Here is a 7,446-nt window from a genome sequence, read left to right on the forward strand (position 1 = left end):
ACATATTTGTTGTACAGTCATAAGGACATTATGGAGAGTTATTCTGAAGAATCTGACGAGGTGGCCGAGTGGTTAAGGCGATGGACTGCTAATCTAGTCGGGTCTCCCCGCGTGAGTTCGTATCTCATCCACGTCGTAAATTGTTTTGTTGCTTTTCGGTACACTTTTAAATTTGATTATAGAAATATACACAAATGGATTTTCTCTAGTTATACATATTTGTTGTACAGTCATAAGGAAATTATGGAGAGTTATTCTGCAGAATCTGACGAGGTGGCCGAGTGGTTAAGGTTATGGACTGCTAATCCATTGGGGTATCCTCTGCGTGAGTTCGAATCTCATCCTCGTCGTAAATTGTATTGTTGCTTTTCGGTACACTTTTAAAGTTGATTATAGAAATATACACAAATGGATTTTCTCTAGTTATACATATTTGTTGTACAGTAATAAGGACATTATGGAGAGTTATTCTGCAGAATCTGACGAGGTGGCCGAGTGGTTAAGGAAATGGACTGCTAATCCATTGGGGTCTCCCCGCGTCAGGTCGAATCTCATCCTCGTCGTAAAGTGTTTTTTGCTTTTCAGTACACTGTTAAAGTTTATTATAGAAATATACACACATGGATTTTCTCTAGTTATACATATTTTTTGTACAGTGATAAGGACATTATGGAGAGTTATTCTGAAGAATCTGACGAGGTGGCCGAGTGGTTAAGGCGATGGACTGCTAATCTAGTCGGGTCTCCCCGCGTGAGTTCGAATCTCATCCTCGTCGTAAATTGTTTTGTTGCTTTTCGGTACACTTTTAAAGTTGATTATGGAAATATATACAAATGGCTTTTCTCTAGTTATACATATTTGTTGTACAGTGATAAGGACATTATGGAGAGTTATTCTGCAGAATCTGACGAGGTGGCCGAGTGGTTAAGGCGATGGACTGCTAATCCATTGGGGTCTCCCCGCGTGAGTTCGAATCTCATCCTCGTCGTAAATTGTTTTGTTGCTTTTCGGTACACTTTTAAAGTTGATTATAGAAATATACACAAATGGATTTTCTCTAGTTATACATATTTGTTGTACAGTGATAAGGACATTATGGAGAGTTATTCTGCAGAATCTGACGAGGTGGCCGAGTGGTTAAGGCGATGGACTGCTATTCCATTGGGGTCTATCCGCGTGAGTTCGAATCTCATCCTCGTCGTAAATTGTTTTGTTGCTTTTCGGTACACTTTTAAAGTTGATTATAGAAATATACACAAATGGATTTTCTCTAGTTATACATATTTGTTGTACAGTGATAAGGACATTATGGAGAGTTGTTCTGCAGAATCTGACGAGGTGGCCGAGTGGTTAAGGCGATGGACTGCTAATCCATTGGGGTCTCCCCGCGTGAGTTCGCATCTCATCCTCGTCGTAAATTGTTTCGTTGCTTTTCGGTACACTTTCAAAGTTGATTATAGAAATATACACAAATGGATTTTCTCTAGTTATACATATTTGTTGTACAATGATAAGGACATTATGGAGAGTTATTCTGAAGAATCTGACGAGGTGGCCGAGTGGTTAAGGCGATGGACTGCTAATCCATTGGGGTCTCCCCGCGTGAGTTCGAATCTCATCCTCGTCGTAAATGGTTTTGTTGCTTTTCGGTACACTTTTAAAATTGATTATAGAAATATACACAAATGGATTTTCTCTAGTTATACATATTTGTTGTACAATGATAAGGACATTATGGAGAGTTATTCTTCAGAATCTGACGAGGTGGCCGAGTGGTTAAGGCGATGGACTGCTAATCCATTGGGGTCTCCCCGCGTGAGTTCGAGTCTCATCCTCGTCGTAAATGGTTTTGTTGCTTTTCGGTACACTTTTAAAGTTGATTATAGAAATATACACAAATGGATTTTCTCTAGTTATACATATTTGTTGTACAGTGATAAGGACATTATGGACAGTTATTCTTCACAATCTGACGAGGTGGCCGAGTGTTTAAGGCGATGGACTGCTAATCCATTGGGGTCTCCCCGCGTGAGTTCGAATCTCATCCTCGTCGTAAATTGTTTGTTGCTTTTCGGTACACTTTTAAAGTTGATTATAGAAATATACACAAATGGATTTTCTCTAGTTATACATATTTGTTGTACAGTGATAAGGACATTATGGAGAGTTATTCTGCAGAATCTGACGAGGTCGCCGAGTGGTTAAGGCGATGGACTGCTAATCCATTGGGGTCTCCCCGCGTGAGTTCGAATCTCATCCTCGTCGTAAATTGTTTGTTGCTTTTCGGTACACTTTTAAAGTTGATTATAGAAATATACACAAATGGATTTTCTCTAGTTATACATAGTTGTTGTACAGTGATAAGGACATTATGGAGAGTTATTCTGCAGAATCTGACGAGGTGGCCGAGTGGTTAAGGCGATGGACTGCTAATCCATTGGGGTCTCCCCGCGTGAGTTCGAATCTCATCCTCGTCGTAAATTGTTTTGTTGCTTTTCGGTACACTTTTAAAATTGATTATAGAAATATACACAAATGGATTTTCTCTAGTTATACATATTTGTTGTACAATGATAAGGACATTATGGAGAGTTATTCTTCAGAATCTGACGAGGTGGCCGAGTGGTTAAGGCGATGGACTGCTAATCCATTGGGGTCTCCCCGCGTGAGTTCGAATCTCATCCTCGTCGTAAATGGTTTTGTTGCTTTTCGGTACACTTTTAAAGTTGATTATAGAAATATACACAAATGGATTTTCTCTAGTTATACATATTTGTTGTACAGTGATAAGGACATTATGGAGAGTTATTCTTCAGAATCTGACGAGGTGGCCGAGTGGTTAAGGCGATGGACTGCTAATCCATTGGGGTCTCCCCGCGTGAGTTCGAATCTCATCCTCGTCGTAAATTGTTTTGTTGCTTTTCGGTACACTTTTAAAGTTGATTATAGAAATATACACAAATGGATTTTCTCTAGTTATACATATTTGTTGTACAGTGATAAGGACATTATGGAGAGTTATTCTTCACAATCTGACGAGGTGGCCGAGTGTTTAAGGCGATGGACTGCTAATCCATTGGGGTCTCCCCGCGTGAGTTCGAATCTCATCCTCGTCGTAAATTGTTTGTTGCTTTTCGGTACACTTTTAAAGTTGATTATAGAAATATACACAAATGGATTTTCTCTAGTTATACATATTTGTTGTACAGTGATAAGGACATTATGGAGAGTTATTCTGCAGAATCTGACGAGGTCGCCGAGTGGTTAAGGCGATGGACTGCTAATCCATTGGGGTCTCCCCGCGTGAGTTCGAATCTCATCCTCGTCGTAAATTGTTTGTTGCTTTTCGGTACACTTTTAAAGTTGATTATAGAAATATACACAAATGGATTTTCTCTAGTTATACATAGTTGTTGTACAGTGATAAGGACATTATGGAGAGTTATTCTGCAGAATCTGACGAGGTGGCCGAGTGGTTAAGGCGATGGACTGCTAATCCATTGGGGTCTCCCCGCGTGAGTTCGAATCTCATCCCCGTCGTAAATGGTTTTGTTGCTTTTCGGTACACTTTTAAAGTTTATTATAGAAATATACACAAATGGATTTTCTCTAGTTATACATATTTGTTGTACAGTCATAAGGACATAATGGAGAGTTATTCTGAAGTATCTGACGAGGTGGCCGAGTGGTTAAGGCGATGGACTGCTAATCCATTGGGGTCTCCCTGCGTGAGTTCCAATCTCATCCTCGTCGTAAATTGTTTTGTTGCTTTTCGGTACACTTTTAAAGTTGATTATAGAAATATACACAAATGGATTTTCTCTAGTTATACATATTTGTTGTACAGTGATAAGGACATTATGTAGAGTTATTCTGCAGAATCTGACGAGGTGGCCGAGTGGTTAAGGCGATGGACTGCTAATCCATTGGGGTCTCCCCGCGTGAGTTCGAATCTCATCCACGTCGTAAATTGTTTGTTGCTTTTCGGTACACTTTTAAAGTTGATTATAGAAATATACACAAATGGATTTTCTCTAGTTATACATATTTGTTGTACAGTGATAAGGACATAATGGAGAGGTATTCTTCAGAATCTGACGAGGTGGCCGAGTGGTTAAGGCGATGGACTTGTTATCCGTTGGGGTCTCCCCGCGTGAGTTCGAATCTCATCCTCGTCGTAAATTGTTTTGTTGCTTTTCGGTACACTTTTAAAGTTGATTATAGAAATATACACAAATGGATTTTCTCTAGTTATACATATTTGTTGTACAGTGATAAGGACATTATGGAGAGTTGTTATGCAGAATCTGACGAGGTGGCCGAGTAGTTAAGGCGATGGACTGCTAATCCATTGGGGTCTCCCCGCGTGAGTTCGAATCTCATCCTCGTCGTAAATTGTGTTGTTGCTTTTCGGTACACTTTTAAAGTTGATTATAGAAATATACACAAATGGATTTTCTCTAGTTATACATATTTGTTGTACAGTGATAAGGACATTATGGAGAGTTACTCTGAAGAATCTGACGAGGTGGCCGAGTGGTTAAGGCGATGGACTGCTAATCCATTGGGGTCTCCCCGCGTGAGTTCGAATCTCATCCTCGTCGTAAATTGTTTTGTTGCTTTTCGGTACACTTTTAAAGTTGATTATAGAAATATACACAAATGGATTTTCTCTAGTTATACATATTTGTTGTACAGTGATAAGGACATTATGGAGAGTTACTCTGCAGAATCTGACGAGGTGGCCGAGTGGTTAAGGCGATGGACTGCTAATCCATTGGGGTCTCCCCGCGTGAGTTCGAATCTAATCCTAGTCGTAAATTGTTTTGTTGCTTTTCGGTACACTTTTAAAGTTGATTATAGAAATATACACAAATGGATTTTCTCTAGTTATACATATTTGTTGTACAGTGATCAGGACATTATGGAGAGATATTCTGCAGAATCTTATGAGTTGGCCGAGTGGTTAAGGCGATGGACTGCTAATCCGTTGGGTCTCCCCGCGTGAGTTCGAATCTCATCCTCGTCGTACATTGTTTGTTTGCTTTTCGGTACACTTTTAAAGTTGATTATAGAAATATACACAAATGGATTTTCTCTAGTTATACATATTTGTTGTACAGTGATAAGGACATTATGGAGAGTTATTCTGCAGAATCTGACGAGGTGGCCGAGTGGTTAAGGCGATGGACTGCTAATCCATTGGGGTCTCCCCGCGTGAGTTCGAATCTTATCCTCGTCGTAAATTGTTTTGTTGCTTTTCGGTACACTTTTAAAGTTGATTGTGGAAATATATACAAATGGCTATTCTCTATTTATACATATTTGTTGTACAGTGATAAGGACATTATGGAGAGTTATTCTGCAGAATCTGACGAGGTGGCCGAGTGGTTAAGGCGATGGACTCCTAATCCATTGGGGTCTCCCAACGTCAGGTCGAATCTCATCCTCGTCGTAAATTGTTTTGTTGCTTTTCGGTACACTTTTAAAGTTGATTATAGAAATATACACAAATGGATTTTCTCTAGTTATACATATTTTTTGTACAGTGATAAGGACATTATGGAGAGTTATTCTGCAGAATCTGACGAGGTGGCCGAGTGGTTAAGGCGATGGACTGCTGATCTAGTCGGGTCTCCCCGCGTGAGTTCGAATCTCATCCACGTCGTAAATTGTTTTGTTGCTTTTCGGTACACTTTTAAATTTGATTATAGAAATATACACAAATGGATTTTCTCTAGTTATACATATTTGTTGTACAGTCATAAGGAAATTATGGAGAGTTATTCTGCAGAATCTGACGAGGTGGCCGAGTGGTTAAGGTTATGGACTGCTAATCCATTGGGGTATCCCCTGCGTGAGTTCGAATCTCATCCTCGTCGTAAATTGTTTAGTTGCTTTTCGGTACACTTTTAAAGTTGATTATAGAAATATACACAAATGTATTTTCTCTAGTTATACATATTTGTTGTACAGTTATAAGGACATTATGGAGAGTTATTCTGCAGAATCTGACGAGGTGGCCGAGTGGTTAAGGGTATGGACTGCTAATCCATTGGGGTCTCCCCGCGTGAGTTCGAATCTCATCCTCGTCGTAAATTGTTTTGTTGCTTTTCGGTCCACTTTTAAAGTTGATTATAGAAATATACACAAATGGATTTTATCTAGTTATACATATTTGTTGTACAGTGATAAGCACATTATGGAGAGTTATTCTGCAGAATCTGACGAGGTGGCCGAGTGGTTAAGGCGATGGACTGCTAATCCATTGGGGTCTCCCCGCGTCAGGTCGAATCTCATCCTCGTCGTAAAGTGTTTTTTGCTTTTCAGTACACTGTTAAAGTTGATTATAGAAATATACACACATGGATTTTCTCTAGTTATACATATTTTTTGTACAGTGATAAGGACATTATGGAGAGTTATTCTGAAGAATCTGACGAGGTGGCCGAGTGGTTAAGGCGATTGACTGCTAATCTAGTCGGGTCTCCCCGCGTGAGTTCGAATCTCATCCTCGTCGTAAATTGTTTTGTTGCTTTTCGGTACACTTTTAAAGTTGATTATGGAAATATATACAAATGGCTTTTCTCTAGTTATACATATTTGTTGTACAGTCATAAGGACATTATGGAGAGTTATTCTGCAGAATCGGACGAGGTGGCCGAGTGGTTAAGGCGATGGACTGCTAATCCATTGGGGTCTCCCCGCGTGAGTTCGAATCTCATCCTCGTCGTAAATTGTTTTGTTGCTTTTCGGTACACTTTTAAAGTTGATTGTGGAAATATATACAAATGGCTATTCTCTAGTTATACATATTTGTTGTACAGTGATAAGGACATTATGGAGAGTTATTCTGCAGAATCTGACGAGGTGGCCGAGTGGTTTAGGCGATGGACTCCTAATCCATTGGGGTCTCCCCGCGTGAGTTGTAATCTCATCCTCGTCGTAAAGTGTTTTTTGCTTTTCAGTACACTTTTAAAGTTGATTATAGAAATATACACAAATATATTTTCTCTAGTTATACATATTTGTTGTACAGTGATAAGGACATTATGGAGAGTTATTCTGAAGAATCTGACGAGGTGGCCGAGTGGTTAAGGCGATGGACTGCTAATCCATTGGGGTCTCCCCGCGTGAGTTCGAATCTCATCCTCGTCGTAAATTGTTTTGTTGCTTTTCGGTACACTTTTAAAGTTGATTATAGAAATATACACAAATGGATTTTCTCTAGTTATACATATTTGTTGTACAGTGATAAGGACATTATGGAGAGTTATTCTGCAGAATCTGACAGGGTGGCCGAGTGGTTAAGGCGATGGACTGCTAGTCCGTTGAGGTCTCCCCGCGTGAGTTCGAATCCCATCCTCGTCTTAAATTGTTTGTTGCTTTTCGGTACACTTTTAAAGTTGATTATAGAAATATACACAAATGGATTTTCTCTAGTTA

The 7,446-nt window shown here is 39.6% G+C and overlaps 31 non-coding genes across 31 annotated transcripts; all 31 read left to right on the forward strand.

The window, feature by feature from the left end:
• Positions 1 to 267: 267 nt before the first annotated feature.
• On the forward strand, positions 268 to 350 carry Trnas-gcu (transfer RNA serine (anticodon GCU)). Its single transcript has one exon. It is a non-coding gene; the product is annotated as a tRNA-Ser (tRNA).
• A 343-nt stretch (positions 351 to 693) lies between these two features.
• Trnas-gcu (transfer RNA serine (anticodon GCU)) lies at positions 694 to 775 on the forward strand. Its single transcript has one exon. It is a non-coding gene; the product is annotated as a tRNA-Ser (tRNA).
• Positions 776 to 906: 131 nt separating this feature from the next.
• Trnas-gcu (transfer RNA serine (anticodon GCU)) lies at positions 907 to 988 on the forward strand. Its single transcript has one exon. It is a non-coding gene; the product is annotated as a tRNA-Ser (tRNA).
• A 131-nt stretch (positions 989 to 1,119) lies between these two features.
• Positions 1,120 to 1,201, forward strand: Trnas-gcu (transfer RNA serine (anticodon GCU)). Its single transcript has one exon. It is a non-coding gene; the product is annotated as a tRNA-Ser (tRNA).
• Positions 1,202 to 1,332: 131 nt separating this feature from the next.
• On the forward strand, positions 1,333 to 1,414 carry Trnas-gcu (transfer RNA serine (anticodon GCU)). The gene has a single exon. It is a non-coding gene; the product is annotated as a tRNA-Ser (tRNA).
• Positions 1,415 to 1,545: 131 nt separating this feature from the next.
• Trnas-gcu (transfer RNA serine (anticodon GCU)) lies at positions 1,546 to 1,627 on the forward strand. Its single transcript has one exon. It is a non-coding gene; the product is annotated as a tRNA-Ser (tRNA).
• A 131-nt stretch (positions 1,628 to 1,758) lies between these two features.
• Positions 1,759 to 1,840, forward strand: Trnas-gcu (transfer RNA serine (anticodon GCU)). The gene has a single exon. It is a non-coding gene; the product is annotated as a tRNA-Ser (tRNA).
• A 131-nt stretch (positions 1,841 to 1,971) lies between these two features.
• Trnas-gcu (transfer RNA serine (anticodon GCU)) lies at positions 1,972 to 2,053 on the forward strand. The gene has a single exon. It is a non-coding gene; the product is annotated as a tRNA-Ser (tRNA).
• Positions 2,054 to 2,183: 130 nt separating this feature from the next.
• On the forward strand, positions 2,184 to 2,265 carry Trnas-gcu (transfer RNA serine (anticodon GCU)). Its single transcript has one exon. It is a non-coding gene; the product is annotated as a tRNA-Ser (tRNA).
• A 130-nt stretch (positions 2,266 to 2,395) lies between these two features.
• Trnas-gcu (transfer RNA serine (anticodon GCU)) lies at positions 2,396 to 2,477 on the forward strand. Its single transcript has one exon. It is a non-coding gene; the product is annotated as a tRNA-Ser (tRNA).
• A 131-nt stretch (positions 2,478 to 2,608) lies between these two features.
• Trnas-gcu (transfer RNA serine (anticodon GCU)) lies at positions 2,609 to 2,690 on the forward strand. Its single transcript has one exon. It is a non-coding gene; the product is annotated as a tRNA-Ser (tRNA).
• A 131-nt stretch (positions 2,691 to 2,821) lies between these two features.
• Trnas-gcu (transfer RNA serine (anticodon GCU)) lies at positions 2,822 to 2,903 on the forward strand. Its single transcript has one exon. It is a non-coding gene; the product is annotated as a tRNA-Ser (tRNA).
• A 131-nt stretch (positions 2,904 to 3,034) lies between these two features.
• On the forward strand, positions 3,035 to 3,116 carry Trnas-gcu (transfer RNA serine (anticodon GCU)). Its single transcript has one exon. It is a non-coding gene; the product is annotated as a tRNA-Ser (tRNA).
• Positions 3,117 to 3,246: 130 nt separating this feature from the next.
• On the forward strand, positions 3,247 to 3,328 carry Trnas-gcu (transfer RNA serine (anticodon GCU)). Its single transcript has one exon. It is a non-coding gene; the product is annotated as a tRNA-Ser (tRNA).
• Positions 3,329 to 3,458: 130 nt separating this feature from the next.
• On the forward strand, positions 3,459 to 3,540 carry Trnas-gcu (transfer RNA serine (anticodon GCU)). Its single transcript has one exon. It is a non-coding gene; the product is annotated as a tRNA-Ser (tRNA).
• Positions 3,541 to 3,671: 131 nt separating this feature from the next.
• Trnas-gcu (transfer RNA serine (anticodon GCU)) lies at positions 3,672 to 3,753 on the forward strand. The gene has a single exon. It is a non-coding gene; the product is annotated as a tRNA-Ser (tRNA).
• A 131-nt stretch (positions 3,754 to 3,884) lies between these two features.
• Trnas-gcu (transfer RNA serine (anticodon GCU)) lies at positions 3,885 to 3,966 on the forward strand. Its single transcript has one exon. It is a non-coding gene; the product is annotated as a tRNA-Ser (tRNA).
• A 130-nt stretch (positions 3,967 to 4,096) lies between these two features.
• Positions 4,097 to 4,178, forward strand: Trnat-ugu (transfer RNA threonine (anticodon UGU)). Its single transcript has one exon. It is a non-coding gene; the product is annotated as a tRNA-Thr (tRNA).
• A 131-nt stretch (positions 4,179 to 4,309) lies between these two features.
• On the forward strand, positions 4,310 to 4,391 carry Trnas-gcu (transfer RNA serine (anticodon GCU)). Its single transcript has one exon. It is a non-coding gene; the product is annotated as a tRNA-Ser (tRNA).
• A 131-nt stretch (positions 4,392 to 4,522) lies between these two features.
• Positions 4,523 to 4,604, forward strand: Trnas-gcu (transfer RNA serine (anticodon GCU)). The gene has a single exon. It is a non-coding gene; the product is annotated as a tRNA-Ser (tRNA).
• A 131-nt stretch (positions 4,605 to 4,735) lies between these two features.
• On the forward strand, positions 4,736 to 4,817 carry Trnas-gcu (transfer RNA serine (anticodon GCU)). The gene has a single exon. It is a non-coding gene; the product is annotated as a tRNA-Ser (tRNA).
• Positions 4,818 to 5,160: 343 nt separating this feature from the next.
• Positions 5,161 to 5,242, forward strand: Trnas-gcu (transfer RNA serine (anticodon GCU)). The gene has a single exon. It is a non-coding gene; the product is annotated as a tRNA-Ser (tRNA).
• A 131-nt stretch (positions 5,243 to 5,373) lies between these two features.
• Trnar-ccu (transfer RNA arginine (anticodon CCU)) lies at positions 5,374 to 5,455 on the forward strand. Its single transcript has one exon. It is a non-coding gene; the product is annotated as a tRNA-Arg (tRNA).
• Positions 5,456 to 5,586: 131 nt separating this feature from the next.
• On the forward strand, positions 5,587 to 5,668 carry Trnas-gcu (transfer RNA serine (anticodon GCU)). Its single transcript has one exon. It is a non-coding gene; the product is annotated as a tRNA-Ser (tRNA).
• A 131-nt stretch (positions 5,669 to 5,799) lies between these two features.
• Positions 5,800 to 5,882, forward strand: Trnas-gcu (transfer RNA serine (anticodon GCU)). The gene has a single exon. It is a non-coding gene; the product is annotated as a tRNA-Ser (tRNA).
• A 131-nt stretch (positions 5,883 to 6,013) lies between these two features.
• On the forward strand, positions 6,014 to 6,095 carry Trnas-gcu (transfer RNA serine (anticodon GCU)). The gene has a single exon. It is a non-coding gene; the product is annotated as a tRNA-Ser (tRNA).
• A 131-nt stretch (positions 6,096 to 6,226) lies between these two features.
• On the forward strand, positions 6,227 to 6,308 carry Trnas-gcu (transfer RNA serine (anticodon GCU)). The gene has a single exon. It is a non-coding gene; the product is annotated as a tRNA-Ser (tRNA).
• Positions 6,309 to 6,438: 130 nt separating this feature from the next.
• Trnas-gcu (transfer RNA serine (anticodon GCU)) lies at positions 6,439 to 6,520 on the forward strand. Its single transcript has one exon. It is a non-coding gene; the product is annotated as a tRNA-Ser (tRNA).
• Positions 6,521 to 6,651: 131 nt separating this feature from the next.
• Trnas-gcu (transfer RNA serine (anticodon GCU)) lies at positions 6,652 to 6,733 on the forward strand. The gene has a single exon. It is a non-coding gene; the product is annotated as a tRNA-Ser (tRNA).
• A 131-nt stretch (positions 6,734 to 6,864) lies between these two features.
• Trnar-ccu (transfer RNA arginine (anticodon CCU)) lies at positions 6,865 to 6,946 on the forward strand. The gene has a single exon. It is a non-coding gene; the product is annotated as a tRNA-Arg (tRNA).
• Positions 6,947 to 7,076: 130 nt separating this feature from the next.
• Trnas-gcu (transfer RNA serine (anticodon GCU)) lies at positions 7,077 to 7,158 on the forward strand. Its single transcript has one exon. It is a non-coding gene; the product is annotated as a tRNA-Ser (tRNA).
• Positions 7,159 to 7,446: the final 288 nt, after the last annotated feature.

The sequence above is a fragment of the Euprymna scolopes genome, chromosome 29 (genome assembly GCF_053919585.1).
Source record: "Euprymna scolopes isolate OS-2025 chromosome 29, ASM5391958v1, whole genome shotgun sequence".
NCBI classification, from domain to species: Eukaryota; Metazoa; Mollusca; class Cephalopoda; order Sepiida; family Sepiolidae; genus Euprymna; species Euprymna scolopes.